Below are 19,110 nucleotides of genomic sequence, written 5' to 3' on the forward strand. Positions count from 1 at the left end.
AGTGCTCAGAGAACACTTCGGATCAAAGGACAAAATGATCCTCAGATCTGAGCCAGACAGATCCGGACATCTAGGATCCAGGGACTCAAACAGTAATTGCAGTCAGAGGAGGAACTTGGACTGAAAGTGCTGTAGATAAGTGGATCTCCTGACCCAGAGGTGTTGGAGCCGAAGGAATACCAATCTGTTCCTGTGTAGAGAATCTTACTCCCCACTCTCTCCACATCTTCTTCTGTAAGATTCCAAGAAGAACGAGTGGACAAAACTGATAGGGATCTGGGTCTTTCCAAAATTGGCAAGGGTACTCTTGAAAGTGCTAGGTCCTCTGAAGAAGAGTAGTGAGTCATTGGTAATATAGTAATATTTGACTGTTCAGCAGCATTAGGATCCAATTTAAAAACTGTCAAATCCTGTAAGGTAGGATTGGATCCAACATTTTTGATTTCATCAGATCTGAAGTTGAGGTCGGATCCTTAGAATTCTGTTTTTAGAGGATTTAGATGTCGAAGATGACGAAGGCTTTGGAGATAAAGGCTTCACCTTCATCTTACTTTTTGGAGATTTTTCCACCGATATAGTCTCTCCAAAAGAAGTAACATGCCTTTAAGAATAACTTTGTTCTTGCTCTCCACTAGACCCCTGAGATTGGAGCAGTTTGCATGTAGGTGGAGTGGTCCCAAGCAATAAACGCACAAAGTGTGGGCATCTGACAAAGCAACTTATGCCCACATTTTGAACATTTCTTGAAAGCTGTTGGTGCTTTACCCTTCATTTTAACAGAAAAGCCAAGACAGAAATACAAAGGAAAGTTCTAAACAACTATTTTTTTTTTTTATGTAAAGAGAAAACAAGACAGCAAAAAAAAAAAAAAAAACTACCAGTAATAGCATTTTAAAACTATGCTAGGCAGAGGAAAAGATTACTAACAATTTGTATCACACACTGTACAGAAAAAGGGAAAAAATTCAAAAAATTTAGAAAAAGTACCAGAAAAAGTTAGCAATAGATAAGGGAAACGTTTAAGCAATTTTTAAAACTAGGAAAGGGTCAAGAAAACTTTTTTATAAAAGACTTATCTGACAAGAGCTAGAGAGTATTGGCAACCACATCTTAAGTCGAAAGTGGCAAACGAGAGGTAATTGAGGTGGTTGTATTATGGGTAAGGAAGAAGCTTGTGAGTTCTTGGTTACCACAAGCTTTAGCAATGGCAGAGTCAGATCAGAGGGATCGGATCTGAACTTTTAGTTATGTACTCACCATAACTTCAGATGTTTGGGATCCATCTCGCCTACATTCTGACTGATGGGTTCGGAGCCGATCCTCGGCTCCGACTGCACGCTATGCCAAAGAGCGAAGTCTCTTATTGGCTGAGCTTACTATATCCCAGGATGCACCACTACCAGTCCCCCAGATCTAGTTTGTCCGCATACATGCACACATGCACGCCCTGCTTATATAACATCGTCAGATGAAACAAGATAAAACAGTAGAACTCAAAACCGTTCAATCTCTTCTGATCTCCAAGGCAGGGGGAAGGAGGGTGGGTATTAGGAATGTAGAGATGGATCCCAAACATCTGAAGTTATGGTGAGTACATAACTAAAAGATGTTATGTGATCCTATCTCGCCTACATTCTGACTGATGGGACAGCGTCCTAGCACCTGAATCCTGGGTGGCTCACTGGAAAACACTCCTGAGTACCGTGGAACCAAATGATGCTCGTCCTTTAGATGCCACATCCAATTTGTAGTGAGAAATGAAAGTGTGCGGATTGGACCAAGTAGCCGCAGCACAAATTTCCGATATAGCGAGCTTGGAATGAAAAGCTATAGAAGTAGCCATAGCTCTGGTAGAATGAGCTTTGATAGATGTTGTAAGTTGCTTATTCAAGAAGAATAAGCCTGAGTTATGCAATCTCTGATCCATTTGGAGATAGTAGCTTTGTGATGGTTTGACCCAATTTATTATCTGAGAAGGACACAAACAACTGGTCTGACTTACGAAGTTGCTGAGTCCTGTCTAAATAGAAGCGTAATTGCCTGTGAACATCCAATTTATGGAGAGTGTATTCCGCTTCATTGGAGAATTTTGGGAAGAAAACTGGTAGCTCTAGAGATTGTTGGAGACAGAAACTAGAACAGACCTTTGGGACAAAGGATGGATTAGGCCTAAGTGATACTCTATCCTTGTGGAAAATCAAGCACGGTGGCTTAATAGATAGGGCTTGAAGCTCTGAAACTCTTCTTGCAGAAGTAATTGCAACTAAGAAGGCAGTTTTCCAAGACAGATATTTTAACTCACATGTAGCAGCCGGTTCGAAAGGGGAAGATGTTAATGCACGAAGCACCAAATCAAGATCCCACGGAGGCAGGATGAAAATTGGGGGTCTTAACAGGCCCGCACCTTTAATGAAAGTTTTGCATAGTCTGCTGCTCATCAATGGAGGATCCGTGGATTCATGGAATTTAGAGATAGCCGCTAGTTGGACTTTAATAGTAGAGACAGAAGATCCTTGATTAAACAGGGATGTTAAGAATTTCAAAACCTCTGGGATAGGATCAGTGATAGGGTCTAAGCCCTTGAGTTGAGCCCAGATAGCAAACCTCTTCCACTTACTGAGGTACAATTTGTTAGTGGTGGGTTTGTGGGCAGAAGATAAAATGTGAACAACTTCCGGGTCTAGTGTGTGACTTCTGACTAAAGTCGGAAGTGGAGGAGCCAAGCTGTCAATTTCAAAGATCGGAGGGACTGATGCTGATGTCCCGACTGATGAGTTAGCAGGTGCAGAATTAGGTCTAAAGTCCACGGATCGTCCACCGCATGCTTCTTCAGGTAAGGAAACCATACCTGACGAGGCCAGTATGGGGCAATCAGTATCATTGCACACCCCAATTGAGAAGCTTTTTGAATGACTTTGGAGAGAAGTGGAATCGGAGGAAAGGCATAAAGTAGCCCTGTTGGCCAAGGTTGTGCTAGAGCATCCATAGCTGGTACCCCCCGATGTGGGATCAAGGAGAAGAACCTTTGGCACTTGGTGTTTAGTGGAGTTGCAAATAGGTCGCAGCACGTCCCCATCTCCTGAAAACCTGAGCTGCTACTGTTTGGTTTAGAGACCACTCGTGAGGAGAGAGAATTGTCCTGCTCAATTTGTCTGCCAAAATATTTGATCTTCCCGAATGTGGGTCGCTACCAAAAAGCGGTTGGTAGCTACAGCCCATTCCCACACTCTCATGGCCTCTCTGCAAAGGGGGTAGGATCTGGTCCCTCCTTGTTTGTTCAGATACCAGACCACCGACATGTTGTCTGTGTGGATGGCGATGATGCCCTGAGGAAGAAACTTGTGTAAGGCCTGTAGGGAAAGAAGTACAGCCCTCATCTCCAACACATTGATGTGGAGAAGAGCTTCGTCTGGAAGCCAGGAGCCCTGAACTTGCCTGCCCAGACAATGCCCCCCCCACCCTATCTGGGAGGCATCTGTCGTCAGGGTAACCAGTGGAGAGGGAATAACAAAGGGGCTTCCTTGATTCAGAGTGGATGTCTGAAGCCACCAGCGAAGGTCCCGTTTGCATGTTTCCGTAATCATGATGTGATGATTGAGGGGAAGATCCTGAAAGGACCATTGAGTTGACAATAGCCACTGAAGAATCCTCATGTGCAATCTTGCCAGAGGAACTAAAAGAACCGTGGCAGACATTGAGCCTAAAACTTGTAGAACCATCCTGGCTGGGGCTTTGGATCTGCAGATCAGAGCTTGAACGTGGGCGTGTAAAGTTTGGATCGTTTCGGCAGGAAGAAAGACGCATTAATCTTGGAGTCTATCTCTGCTCCTATGAACCTTATGCGTTGAGAGGGCAGCAAGACAGACTTTGACCAATTGAATGTAATCCCCAGGTAATACCCAGGAGATGGTGGCTTTGAGGTTGTCCATTAGTAGATGCCTGGTGGTGGCAGTCAGGAGCCAGTCGTCCAGATAGGGAAACACTTGGAATCCAAGACTTCTCAGGTGAGCCGTCACTACTGCCAAACACTTGGTGAACACCCTGGGGCTGTGGTGAGACCAAAGGGCAGAGCGCAAAATTGGTAATGACTGACTCCCAGGCTGAAGCGCAGATACCTCCTGGACGCCTGATGTATCGGTATGTGATAATAGGCGTCCTTGAGGTCTATGGAGCACATCCAAACATCCTTCTCCAACAATGGGAGAATGGATTGTAACGTGACCATTCGAATTTGGATTTCGTGACGGATTGGTTCAGTCTGCTGAGATCCAATATTGGTCTCAGGTCCCCTGTCTTTTGGTACTAAAAGAACCTGGAGTAATTTCCTGATCCGATCTGGTCTGTGGGGACCGGTTGGATGACTCCTTTTCTAGCAGCTTTAAAGCTTCTGCGGCTGCCATTTCCCTTGACTGGGTGGTGGGTCCGGGATTCTTTTGGACGGTGGGGTGAGTATGTGAATGGGATGGTGTAACCTCCGGCAATGATCCGAAGCACCCATCTGTCCTAGTGATTGACTCCCAGGCTTTTAGGTGCTTGGCAACAACACCCGACTGGCTCGAGCAGCACAGCCGGGCAATCCTCATGACGTGTGGGAGGCTGAAGAGCCACAAAAGGACTCATGGTCTCCAGAATTGCGGGCCCTCTGCCGCCTCTGGGACGGCGTCTCCCTGAAAAATTTCCCGTCCTCTGCCTCTGGAAGGGGAATCTTCCTGCTGTTGGGAGAAAACTTGCAGATTTGGAACCACATTTTCCCTCCTTTAGCCTTGGGGTAAGGCCGAAGAGTGGAATAACGGCACCCACGGCAGATAAAGTTTTTCCCTCTTGCTCACAGCGGTAAGGGTGTCTTTAACCTTGGGTCCAAACAATGAGGACCCATCAAAGGGAGCGCGGCGAAGGAAGACTTGAAGGCCTCCGAAACTGACACAAGCGGAGCCAGGCTTGTTCACGAGAGCCACGCCTGTGCCTGCCGCTCTACCCCCTTCGGCCGCATAGGAAATGAGCCTCATGGACGAGTTAGAAATTGACGTAAGGATAGCCAACTGAGAGCTAACCGACTGGGCTAGCTGCTCAGGTAGGTTACCAGAGAGGAATCTGACAACTCCTTGACCAGATCCCTCTGAAGCCTGGTAAAATGTGCCAAATAATTCAGAGACCTTAAAGTAAAGGCCGCTGAAGTCAGGGTGCGCTTCCATACCTGTCCATACTCCTAGACTCCTTATTAGGAGGATGGACGGACGTTGAAGCCTCTGCCACGTCCTGCTGTGTAGCAGATGCCACCACCATGGCATCTACAGCCACGCCTTTAGTGAGGAACTCCTTCTCGGGGAGCAGACAAAAATTTATTTGGACGAGAAGGGACTGGTTCCACGGTATCTGGATATTCCCACGCCCTTCGACAAACTAAATCCAGAAGCTCGTCGGAGACACCCAGGAGGCGGAGGGCTGAGCCCCAAAGGCCTTGAGGAGCACTGACTCGTCAGCAGAGGGGGGTTTGGATATCCAGCCGCCTCGTTGTTTGAGGATCTCTAAGATGTCTGCAAATGAGACATCATCCGAGGGCGACCGGGGACCCCTCTGCATCATCAAGATCAGTGTCTGATGTAATAGACTCGGGGGAGTCCACGTGCTTCCTCTTGCACGATCTCTTCCTTGGGGGTTCCTCCAAGACAACTCGAAGAACCCTCAGGAGGAGGGAACCCCAATGGGGGTAACCTCAGGCCCGGGCTCCGCTGACTACGGACAGGGAACTGCCAAAGACCCAGTCTCCACGCCCAGGGAAGGTGCTGGTAAAGCCGGAGAGATGGCAAGAGGACTTGGCCAAGGCACTCCTCATGGCTCTGAAAGCCGGACCCCAGAATCCTGGGAGTGTCCGGTCCCCAAAGCCGTGATAGCCGACGGAAGTCCCGCCAAGCACCGAGGGGAGGCTCGGAACAAAGCATAGGTCCCAAACATCACCCCGGGTCCAGCCGAAGAAGTCCGTACCAAACTCGGACCGAAGGCGGGTTGGAGTAAGGGTCGGAGCCGACCCTAAGATCTCCACCGGCTCCAACAGCACCTGCTCACGGAGCGAAGCAGTCGGAGGAGGAATGGCAATGGGGTGGGCCAGGGTCATCGGCTCCAAAGCCAACTGGGTCGGAACCGAAACTAATTTTTGGAAGACTGGGGACTGGAACAGTCTTTGGAGCACCCTGTCTGTATCAGAATCTGACATCCTCAAGACCGAGAGGAAACAGAACGGGTTCGAGACGGCCTCTCCAACGGCCCCAAAGGGCTAGGGGACCGGCTCCGAGGTGACTCGATGAGTATCGGCAAGGAATACACACACCAGATTCTATCAGTGCCGAGGTGGACTTGGCGCCGAGGAGGAAGTGTCTGGCGGCGACCTTGTCGGCTCCGAGACCAGTGGAGCCGAAGGTGACCCGCCTCGATGCCCCAGCCATCGGCTCCGAAGCCAGAGGAGTCGATACTGGTGGCATCGAGGCAGACCGTTCGACCTCGGCTCCAAGTCCTTGGAGCCAAGGAGAGGCCTGCCTATGTCTCTTAGCGGTCGGATCCGGCGGACTGGTCGGAACCGACGCCCTTTCTTTTAGCGGGAAGGAGAGGATGCCAAGGCTTCTTCAAAAGAAGGTTTAATTAACCCTTAAGAATCAATTTATTTTTCCTCTCCTGGAGGACCCTTGAGGAAAAAGCGTGACATACGCTGCATGACTCCTGTAAGTGTTTGCACCTAAACAATACACACAGAGCGGTGATCGTCCGTGATGGACATTTTGAAACTACATTTCAGACATTTTTAAAGCCGAAGGCCTAGGATTCTGAGACATTATGGAAAGAGAATTTCAGTAATCTGACAGGAAAAATACAATTTACTGACTTACTGATGACACCTTAAGTATAGGCTAACAGTTATCGCTAAAGCCAATGACAGGGAACTTTGAAAACCTGTAAGAACAAACAGAGCTACAAAATATTTAAAGCCTTTTGCTCTATATGTAAGTTATAGGAGGGTTGACTGACCGGAAGGCCCTAGATGAAGGGGCCTACCAAACTCAACCCAATCACACAACAAAAGTCTTCAACAACCAACCAATCACTACAACAATGAGAAGAATAGCCGTTAAAACAGCTTTTTTTGAGGCAAAACAGCAAAAACTGACAGAAAAAGTTAGTTAAATAACTACTCAGCTCAGCCAGCTCGAGACCACGTCTTCGCAGGTTAGCGGCAAACGAGATCTGGGGGACTGGTAGTGGTGCATCCTGGGATATAGTAAGCTCAGCCAATAAGAGACTTCGCTCTTTGGCATAAGCGTGCCGAGTCGGAGCCGAGGGATCGGCTCCGAACCCATCAGTCAGAATGTAGGCGAGATAGGATCACATAACATCCCATTATTTGAGGACAGAATGAAAATGGACAACATCGTATGGCAAAAACACTACAGTAATGCATTATCAATTACTGGCACCGGGCAGCAGAGTTTATTGCCATTTAGAAAAAAATCTCAATCATGGGAATAGAAGAAAAGTAAAAGAAAGTCATATGGAACAAGGAATCATTTGTGTTACATAACTCGTAACGGAGAAATGTAAAAATGGGAAGACACCAAGTACAGCATGGATACATTACAAAAAAGAAGTTATGTACACACCATAACGTTCTGAGTAGTTGTACTTTATTTGACTTCAGCTTGTGGGAATACGGATCCGTATCGGATCAGAGCCGGCAAAGATCACTACCATCAGCTCCGAGCTCCAGATTCTTCCCCTTACCCATAATACACCTCCACTGCCTTCCATCCCCAGATGGAGTTTGCTGAAACTATACTTATAACCTGACCTGATAACATACTTATGACCTATACTGCAGTCCGTAGGCTGAACATGCGCCAAAGGTCCAGGGGAAGGAAAGAGGGACGGCTGAAGACAAATGAAGTACAACTACTCAGCTGGAACTTTATGGTGAGTATATAACTTCTTTATCTGAAGTAGTTTACTTCATTTGGTTTTCAACCTGTGTCCTCAGCTACTAAACTCCTGGGAGGCCCTCATGGAAGGATATTCCGGTGAACCGCTGAGCCAAAGGATGCTCTACTTCTAGATGTCAAATTCAATTTGCAATAGGAAATTAACGTATGAGTTGAGGAACAAGTAGCTGCAGTGCAAATGTCATCCAAAGATACCCTAGACCAGAAAGCTGCAGATGTAGCCATGGACCTAGTGGAATGAGCTTTAACCTGACCTGGAGGGGACCTGCCTTTGTCCTTATAGACCTGCAGGATGCATGAAGAAATCCACCTAGCTATAGTGACCTTGGAAATATGTTTGCCCAAAAAGGGTCTATAAAACGAAACAAACAATTGATCAGATTTAAGAAAATTTTTCCTCCTGTGTAAGTAGAATCGTAATTGTCTGTTAACATCCAACATGTGTAGTTTGTATTCCATCCTGTTGGTAAAACTGGGAAAGAACACAGGCAAATTTATAGTCTGATTGATATTGACTGGTGATGCCACCTTAGGAAGAAAAGATGGTTTGGTTTGAAGGGAAACTATCTTTATGGAAAATCATGTATGGGAATTTTATGGACAAGGCCTGTAATTCCGAAACCCTTCTAGCAGAGGTAATAGCAACCAGAAAGGCTGTTTTCCACTATAGAAATTTTAGATCTGCAGTAGCGGCAGGCTCGAAAGGTGGGGCAACCAGAGCTTGGAGAACCATGGTAAGGTCCCACGGGGGGACAGGATATTTGACCGGGGGGGGGGGTGTTGCAAAAAGTGCCTTTAATAAAGGCTTTACACAGTCTAGAAGATGCCAAGGATGCACAATTCTCGCCCACATGAAAATGAGAAATGGCAGCCAACTGAACCTTGACAGTAGAAGAACTAGCACCATGCTGGAAAATATCAGCTAGAAAATCAAGAATGGTGGAAATAGGAGCCGTGAAAGGGTCCAAACTCCTCTGAGGGGCCCAGAAAGAAAAATGTTTCCACTTGCTGCAATAAACCTTTCTGAATGAAGACTTATGAGCAGCCACCAAAACAGACTTAACTGAGGATGAAAGTCCTGGAGTCCTAGCAATTACGGGAACTGGAGCAGCCAAGTTGTGAGCTTCAGGCTGTCCATTCTCGGATGAGGCACCCCCGATGGGTGTGAGATCAGATCTTGAATGGGATCTAGGATCCAAAATGGAGCCAGAAGGAAGACCAAAGAAAGGGGAACCAAACCTGACGAGGCCAGAATGGGGCAATGAGGATCAACAACACCAAAATAATACCAGGAGCAGGAAACCAGTAGAAATAATCCACAGAAATAGCGTAATGAAAACTTTAATATCCGCTTTCGTCCAGAGACTTCTTCAGAATACAGAATCAGTAAAACCAGGAGCATTAAATACCTTCCCAATAAGTTACTTAATAGAACAATAAATCAATTAGTAAAAATTCTAATTAGTGACAACCCTTGTTGTCACTTAAAAAAAGAAGAAAAAGTAGCAATATGTTTATCAATATTCAAACTGTTGTTCTTTAAAAAACATTTAATATTAATAGCTTCGTTCAAACCGGGAGCTTTGTCTGCCATCAATTTAATTTGCCACAACGTCTCCCTTTGTTCAACAAAGTTTTTAAAATCCCCACCCCTGAGGTCTGATTTAACCACTTCAATAACAGTAAATAAAAACTTTTTAAAATTTTTACAAACTAGAGAATGTTTAAATAAAGCACTAGTTTGGTCTCGAGTGTTGATGCTATATACATGTTCCCTAATACGGGTCTTGAGACACCTTGTCGTCATCCCTACATAAAATGCAGGGCAGGTGCTACACAAACTGATGTAAACAACTCCCCTAGTAGTAAAAGTAACATAACCAGGTACTGGAAAAGTCTGATCAATGCTGTCGATAGTAATGACTGGCCCTTTTGCAATAAATCTGCATGTATTGCAACTATTACAAGTGAACATGCCGTTAACTGGAGACTTGTTACAATCTTGATTAAAGTGTTTGTTATGAATACGAAGCTATTAATATTAAATGTTTTTTAAAGAACAACAGTTTGAATATTGATAAACATATTGCTACTTCTTCTTTTTTTAAGTGACAACAAGGGTTGTCACTAATTAGAATTTTTACTAATTGATTTATTGTTCTATTAAGTAACTTATTGGGAAGGTATTTAATGCTCCTGGTTTTACTGATTCTGTATTCTGAAGAAGTCTCTGGACGAAAGCGGATATTAAAGTTTTCATTACGCTATTTCTGTGGATTATTTCTACTGGTTTCCTGCTCCTGGTATTATTTTGGTGTTGTTGGTGTTTTTTCTCAGTGGTATTTCGTTGGCAATGAGGATCACCTTGCTCCCCAGTTGACAAGATTTCTGCAGAAACGTTGGGATGAGAGGAATGGTGGGTAAGCATACAGAAGACCAGGAGGCCAAGCATGAACTAGTGCGTCTCTGGGGGACTCCCCTGGAGGGGGGTTCAGAGTGAAAACAACTGCTGCACTTCGCACTGAAAGGAGATGCAAAGAGATCACAACAAGGTTGACCCCACTCGCTGAATATCTGTTCCGTTACTGATAAGATTTAGAGACCACTCATAAGGCATCAGAATGATCCAACCTAGCCTGTCCGCAAGAATGTTGGACTGTTCCGGAATGTGCGTTGCAATGAGAAAGCGACCGGTGGAGATCGCCCATTCCTACACTCTCATGGCCTCGTGACAAAGGGGATAAGATCTGGTCTCTCCCTGTTTTGTTGTCTGATTGAAGGGCAATCGTCCCCATAGGAAGAAAGGCATGAAGGGCCTGCAATGCTAGAAGAACCGCCCTCATCTCTAGGACACTGATGTGCAAGCTGTTCTCTGTGGAGGACCACAGGGCTTGGACTGTCCTGCCCGAACAAAGCCTCCCCCCCCCCCACTGAGTTGGGAGGCATCCGTGGTCACTGTGGTTTGGGCCGGTGATGGAACAAAGGGTCGTCCCTCCAAAATGTCCGGAGAACTCATCCACCATATGAGGGACGACCGACACACTTGACTTAGGTGGACAGGATAGGTTTCTGGTAAATCCAACAGGGACCACTGAACCGCTAGAGTCCACTGAAGAATCCGCATGTGTAGTCAAGCACATGGAAGAAGAGTTATGGTCGCCGCCATCGAACCTAGGGCCCTCAACACTGACTCCGCTGTCGGAAGGTGAGAACGGTAAATTAGGAAGACATGCATCCTGAGGTTTTGAACTCTCTCCGAGGTCAGGAACACTTTGCCCTGGAGTGCGTCTATCCTGGCACCAATGTAGTCTACCACCTGTACAGGCTCTAGTAGAGATTTGGATGCGGTGATTGTGATACCCAAACTCAGGGCAAGAGTAAGAAAGCAGTCCCTGGTTTAGGAAAGCAGACACCTGGTGGGAACAGTGAGGAGCCAATCATCCAGGTACAGATAGACCTGAATCCCCTGAAGCCTCAGGTGAGCCGCTACAACCATCACTCTGGTAAACATCCTGGGGGCTGTGGTGAAACCAAAGGGTAGGGCTCTAAATTGATAATGATTGGCCCCCTAGCATGAAGCGGAGGAACCTCCTGGAGCTTCTGTGCATTTTTGTGTGATAGTAAGCATCCTGGAGATCTAACGAGCACATCCAGTCACTCTCTTGCAGGTATGGCATGATGGACTCTACTGTGACCATCCGGAGCTTTTCTTTAGCAACGTAGAGAGGTCCAGAATGGGCCTCAAGTCCCCCATTTTCTTTGGCACCAAAAAAAAATCCTGCAGCAGAAGCCCGATCAGAACTGATCTGGGGGGACGGTTTTGATTGCTCATTTTCCTAGCAGCCTGGAAATTTCCTGTGCTGCTGCCTCCCTTTGCATGGTTGGAATGTCCGGGAGTTGTTTGGGAGATATGGGGGAACCCACAAAGGGGATAGAATATCCTCTGGATATGATTTGCAGCACCCAGCGGTCCATTGTTATAGAATCCCATGCAGCTGGGTGCAAGGACAATTGTCCCCCGAATGCCTACAGAGTAGAACAGTTGGGCAACCCCTCAGGGTTGCTGCCCGGGTCTGTCCAAAAATGGTTCTCGAGACCGGAAGTTCCATGGACCCCCTCGGCCTCTGGGCCGGTGTCCATTCTGTCCCCCTCTGCCTCTAGAGGAAGAAGAGCCTTGAGTGTCCCGAGAATACTAAGACTTCCGGAACCACATCTTCTTTTGCCCTCTCTGGCTCCAGGAAAAGGACCTCTAAGGGTTAGAGAAGCGGATCCCGACAGCAGACAGTGTCTTCCCGTCCTTCTCACTCTGGACTAGTCTCCTTGACGGTCTTACCGAAAAGAGTCGAGCCATTATAAGAGGCACTGGCAAAGGACGCCTTAAAGGGTTCAGTAAATTGGCACAACCTGAGTCAGGAATTACACCTCATGGACACGCAGGACACAGCTGCCCTAGCCGCTCCTTCTGTCGCATGGGAGAGGAGTTGCATGGACGTATTTGATACTGCTCTCAGAGTGGCCATTTTTGTGGAGAACAAAGCCTTGTCCTCCTGTGACATGGACTTGGGTGGAGACTCCTCCAGCTCCTTCACTAGGTCACGTTGGAGTCTCGTGACATGGGCCAAGTAGTTCAGCACCCTTATTGAAAAGGTAGCTGAAGCATACACCCGCTTCCATAGGCAGTCCATCTTCCGTGACTCTTAGTCAGGAGGGTGAACAGAGGAACTTTTCTGAGATAGTTCCCTCTTCATTGCTGCAGCTACCACCATGGCGTCCACTGGGGAGCCCTTGTTCCACGAAGGCCTGTCAATAGGGGGACTTAAAACCTTATTGGGGCTTTTGGGGATTGGCTCCACAGTATCTGGTTCCTTCCACACCCGCGAGGTGATCAAATCCACTAAAGGATCTATGGAGGGGACACCCAAGACATAGACGGGCTTGTGCCAAAAGCCTCCAGAAACACAGACTCATCAGAGGAGGGCTTGGGGGCAGACCAACCTCCCCGATAGCACAGGATCTTCATGATGTCTCCAAAGGAAACATCATCGAGAGGTAATCTTGGGGAGGCCTCCTCATCATCTTAATATGTGTCCTCGGTGAGGGACTCAGGGGAGTCCAAGTGCCTCCTCTTGCACATATGCTTGCGAGGCACATCTCCCGTGGGGCTCTCCGGGGAGCACTTGCAAGTCATCTGTTCCTCTGGGGAACCATCAGGGGCTCTTCGGGCACAGGCTGTCCCTTTGGTAAGACAATGGGGACTGTAGATAGAGCCGAGGGGGCCTGGTCAGAGTCCGAGGGGGCAGTCAGGGGCCTCAATCAAGTAGAGAGGACCCATTTTACCACATCAAACGCCGAAGGAGAGCGGACCTCCTGGGAAGCTAATAAGGAGGCTGGTCTCACCTGATCTGAGGCAGGAATTGGAGCCGGACCCGAAGTGGACACAGCTCCAAGGGAGGGAACCTGGCCCGACAACGTCAGAGCTGATGGAAAAGGTTCCACTCCCTCAGATCTGACACCCAGGCTCTGGCTCCAAGAGTGGCTCGGATCCAAACTGGTCAGATCCAAGATGCTCCAGGCAGCTGTCGGCATACAGGATGCAAGGACAGTCAGCGCCAACCCCCTGACCAAGGCCAACCTCAGATCCGAGAACTCCGAAGCCGAAGGTCAGATTGAGGAAGGAGAAATGGGCTGAAAAAAGGGAAGCGTACTCACCCCTCCTGAGGGAGGGGGGGGGGCTGGCAAGACCCCCATCTGGATCTGTGTACTGATAAAGCACCTCATCATCTTATTCAGATCCATGTCCGATAAAGAACAGGTCGACCATGACGAGGCCACGGACTCCGACCTGGCCGGTCGGGGAACCGAGGGCCAGGAGACTGAACATGCCTCCTCCAGCTCTGGAGAGAAACTCGGAGACCAGAGCCAAGGGGAGTCACGGATCCGTGCAGACTTGCTAGGGGACGAGAGGTCCGGGGACCTCTTCTTCTTTTCCTTCGTCTTCAAACTCTCTCTCAGCTCTCTACCTCTCCTCTGCTCAGCTACCACAGGCTTAGATGCAGGAGTTTGACTCCCAGCCTAAGACGGAGGGGAGGCCACAGGAAGAGAAGCGGGAGAGGCAGTCACAGCAGCCACTGTGACTAAAGCCGAAGACGAGGAAGGTTCAGTGGCAGGCAAAAGACCTTTGAGGGCCAACTTGGCCTTTCTATCCTTCAAAGGTCGGGGATTGAACCCGACACAAATGGAGCAATCCACATTAAGGTGGGCCACACCTAAGCACAACACACACACACACACACACACACACACACACACACACACACACACACACACACACAGAGTGTGGCCATCAGCTGGGGAGAGCATATGGTCACACACTGTGCAATGCTTAAAGATAAGCTTTTCAGCCATACTACAAGGAAACAAGCCTTAAAAAAGAAACAGATAGACAAAACTTTCTTTCTTTAGGATAATAACACACAAACACCCATTCACCACACTGGACTGACTAAGGGGGGAGGGGGGTCACCAGAGACAACCTACTCTAAACTAACAACTACAAACCTACACTCAATGCCAAAGCGATGGGGGGGGGGGGTACCTCTATACTTACCTGAAATGGCTAAAAGTAACAAAAATTTTAGATAAACTTAAAGTCAGAATCACCCTGCTAGCTGGAGCTCTACAGACACAATGTTTTACAAATCGCGGCAAACGAGATCTGGGGATGGTAGGCAGTGGAGGTGTATTATGGGTAAGGGGAGGGTCTGGAACTCGGAGCTGATGCTGGTAATCTTTGCCGGCTCGGATCCTATACGGATCCGTATTTCCACAGGTTAAAGACCAAATGAAGTAAACTGCTTCAGATATATCATTTGACACCATCTCACATTCATGGATAAAGGAGTGCTTATAGATGTATACGATACACCCTACATTGATCAATTAAATTTCAGTGAACATGCAACAGTGGCAAACCACTTTACAGCTAAGCCATGATAAAGGATAACGTATTATCCCAGGGATAAAAATTAAAGGGGATATTCAAGGGTGACTCTGTCACCGTTGTTCTTTTGTCTTGCCTTTAGCTCATTAAGCTGTCTACTTAACAGATTAGGTCATGGTTGCAATTTGGCTCCCAGACAACAACAAAGTGTAAATACTTTTCATCTTCTTTTTGTGGATGATTTACAATTGCACACTTCATCAGATGAGGAGCTGAAAGCACAACTGGAAGAGGTCAGAACTTTCCCAAATGATTATAAGAATGTCATTTGGTCTCGATAAATGTGCAAAAGTAACATTTAAAGCAGGAACGCTGCAGGACTAAGAAAATATCAGTCTGGACAGGAAATGTGATATAAAGGAACTTGAGCAGGAAGAAGTGTATAAATATTTAGGAACTGATGAAGGATCAACAATAAAACATGAACAAATGCAAACAAGTATCAGTAAAGAATATTTTATTAGTTTAAAAATAATGCTTAAAACAGGCCTGACATCTAGGAAGAAAGTCCAAACTATAAACCAATTTGCTCTTCCTGTTCTAACTTATAGTTTTGAGTTGACTGACTGATCCTAAAAGGTGTTGGATAGGAAAACAAGAAAAATGCTTCACACTTAACAAATGATATATTATTTATTTATTTTGCATTTGTTAACCGGGTTGGTCCAGCTGGGTAAGAATTCACCCTTTTTCAGTGGAGACCCGAGGGGAAAAGCCCCAAAGAGACATACAAGTAGAGACAAGTTTACAATAATACAGAGCAAAACAATATCATGAATACAATGGATAAGAAAAAAAAATAATGTACTCCATGGAATTAAGCATAGCTATATACAAAAATATAATAATAAGGTTGTAAAAGGAAAAAAAACGATAATAAATCAAAGAGGTATGCAGTAAGGGAATTAAGGTTATAGGCAAATCATTTGAAAATAATATAGCATTATTAGATTAGTGGCTAGAAGGAGAAATTGTGTATGTGCAGGGGGCCTCAGATCTGAGGAAGAAACTAGAGCAGGAGTAAAAAAAAGAGAAAAGTGTATGTACAAGGGGGGCCTCAGATCAGAGGAAGAGATGGTGCGGAAGAAGAATAGTAGAGGAGGGATATAGTGATCTAAAGGGAGGGTGTAGAAGGGAGAGCATATAGATATTGTAAGTTATAGAAATAAGAAAGGTCTTATAGATAAGACGTAGTGGTAAATTGGGTATAGGGAGAGGGAGGGGTTAAGTAGGGTGGTTGCAGGTACATATAGGGTTGTTATGGAGATACAGTATCAGGTCATGTTTGAAGTTAGAGAGGGAGGTATGGCTTTTGATTTGGAGTAGAAGATTGTTCCAGATAAGGGAAATGGAGTGTTTATAGAGTATTTTACCTATGTTCTTATTGGGTCTATAGACTTGTAGCAAGTGTTTATCGGAGCTGCCCAGGAAACGGAGAGGGGTGTACCAGGAGATCAGGTTAGACAGAGATGGACAGTCAGAGCTAGAATTAAGAATTGTAAAAGCTTGGATTAGCTGACTTTTGGCCAGAAGGTGTGGGCGTTCAAGCCAATGTAGTTTTGTGAGTGCTGTGCAGTGATGGGATTTATAGGAGCTGCTGGTGACAAATCTAGCAATTTTGTTGTAGGGTTGGTCAAGCTTTGCCCGCAAGTTATTTTGTAGATTAGAAAATATAGGGGGACCATAGAGGAGGGCAGGGAGGAGATAGGATTGGGCTAGCAGCAGTTCTGAGTTGGGGGCCAGGAATTTACTATTTCTGTAAAGCAGGCCCAGTTTTTGGTGTGTTTTCTTTCACTGAGTTTGTCGATTTTTTGAATCAGACTACAACTTTCCTTAAGTTCACTTGCCACTTGCCCCATTTTTCAGTTTGTTTGATGTGGACTCAGGTTGACAAAGGGACTACCAGTAAATTCATAAAAAAAAGAAAAACAAAATGAACTCACTTTTTCTTTACTGCAGCACAGCACTTCTAGTGCACAAAGAACAAACTCAAAAGAGCTAGGTAGGGGGGTGAGTGATGAGGGAAGTTGAACACCACTTTGACTTTCTATCTGAATGCACATTTTTAAAAAGCTTATTTTTGAAATGTGGTTACCCCTCCAGCTTACTTTGATGACTTGATTCAAGAAGAACCAATGGCTTTTATAATCCTATTCTCAACTTAATGACAGCTGCAAGTTTGATTCATCCAACTAAAAATTACATAATATGTGTCCTGTATTAGTTGAAACTAGTATTTCCTTGTTTTACATTGCTTTGGCACTTATTGCTTTAACATTAAATTAAATGCAGCGGGAAGTGATGTAACCAGCTAACTCCAATTTTGAATTCACTCTGAAGAAGCTACCATTTTTTGAGTAGCGAAAACGCGGTCTTTAACTTGCACTAAAGTGGATACAGTGTGTTTTCTTTATGGAATGAAGTATGTGGAGGTCTAATTTGAGCTGGTCATCTATGATAACACTCATGAGTTTAGTGTGCAAGTCTGGTCTTATGATGGTGCCATTTAGAGAGGATAAGAGAAAGCTGGATTTGTGTTGAGCTAGAGTTTTCGGCAGGAATAATAACAGCTTAGTTTTAGAGGGGTTCAGGATGAGTTGATTATTGGCGAGCCACTTCTCAACAGAATGAAATGAAGTTTGGGTGGAATGGTGGAGGTTGTTGATAGAGTCAGAAATGGAGATCAGAGTTGAATCATCTGCTACTGAATGATAGAGAAGAGGTTATAGGCAGTGTGTAGGTCATTGGTGAAGAGACTGAAAAGAAGGAGACCGAGAATTGAGCCTTGAACTGCCAGAAATGGAGAGAAGGAATTTAGTCATTTAACTGCGTGTAGGTGAGTGGACAGGTAACTTGAGAACCAATTAAGAGTGGGGATGGAAGTATTCAGCTGAGAAAGTTTACGAAGTAGAAGTTTGAGAGAGACAGTATCAAAAGCCTTTGAGAGATCTAAGAAAAGGCAGGACACGAGTTTGTTATTGTCTCTGGCCTCGGTTACTGTATGTGAGAAGGATAAGAGTGCAGTGTTAGTACTGTGTTTGGGTCTGAACCCATGCTGGGTGGTGGTTAAAAGATTGTTTTGAGTAAGGTGAGAGAGTAGTGGAGAATAGATGCACTTTTCGAGAATTGTGGAGAGGGGAGAAAGAATAGCAATGGGACGGAAGTTAGATGGTTCTGTGGCGTTACCTCCTTTATGTAATGGGATTGTGTAGTATTGCTTCCAAATAGAGGGGACAGTGGATTCTTGGACTGAGTGGATGATTAGAATGGTGATAGGAAGGGCAACAGAGTTAGCAGCAAGTTTAAGGAATTGGGGAGGTAGGTTATCGGGGCCAGAAAACAAGGTTTGAATTTACTGAGGAGAGTTTTAATATAACAGAGACAGGTTTGAGCATGAAGGGGTCTGAGAGGTTAGTGGAGTCAGATTGGGGATGCGAAAAAGGTGCGGGCTTGGTAGTGGAAGTAGTAAAACTGGAAGTGGAATTAGAGGTAGGGTTGGGGTTGTTGTGGTGTTAGGTAATAGTTTATAAATGGTATCAATGAAGTAGTGGTTTAAATGGATGGCTATATCCGAGGGTAATTGATTGGGAAAAGGTTTGGGAGTTGTGGGCGAGTTCGGTTTGAGAAGAGTTTTTATGGTTGTCCAGAACTTCTGGGGGTTAGAAGTGTGCAGAGAATGGTCAGAGAAGTGAACATTTCTTTTGTCCTGGTTGACTCTTTTGTTCTGTAAGGTTTCTAAATCCCCTGTACGATTGCAGGAGGGCAGGAGATTTGTTTTTTGATACTGTTATCAAGTGGCATCTCTTTTATGCATAAGGTGGAAGGTTCCTTTGGATAGCCAGGGGGCATGTTTAGCTTTGACTTTTATTTTCCTGATGGGGGCAAGAGAGTTGAGTATGTTTAGGAATGTCTGGTTGAAGTAGATGACTGCATCGTTTAAAGGTAGAGAGTATAGGCAGGACCAGTTCATTTTGGAAAGGATTTTGTCGAAGGAGGTCGTATAGAATTTTCTTATGTTACAGATGTATTTTATGAGGTGAGTATTAGTGAGGTTGGGTGAGTATCTGGTAATATGGATAGGCAGGTGGTCACTGATGGAATCAGGTAGTGAGAACCTGGCTGGTGGTA

General features: G+C 45.8%; 1 protein-coding gene across 1 annotated transcript in view; it reads right to left on the reverse strand.

Moving 5' to 3' along the window:
• Positions 1–19,110, reverse strand: part of OSBPL8 (oxysterol binding protein like 8) — a 3,324,100-nt gene that overhangs the window by 3,021,202 nt on the left and 283,788 nt on the right. The window lies entirely within an intron of this gene.

Source organism: Protopterus annectens, chromosome 11.part0 (assembly GCF_019279795.1).
Source record: "Protopterus annectens isolate FY-2018-M chromosome 11.part0, PAN1.0, whole genome shotgun sequence".
Lineage (NCBI taxonomy): Eukaryota > Metazoa > Chordata > Ceratodontiformes > Protopteridae > Protopterus > Protopterus annectens.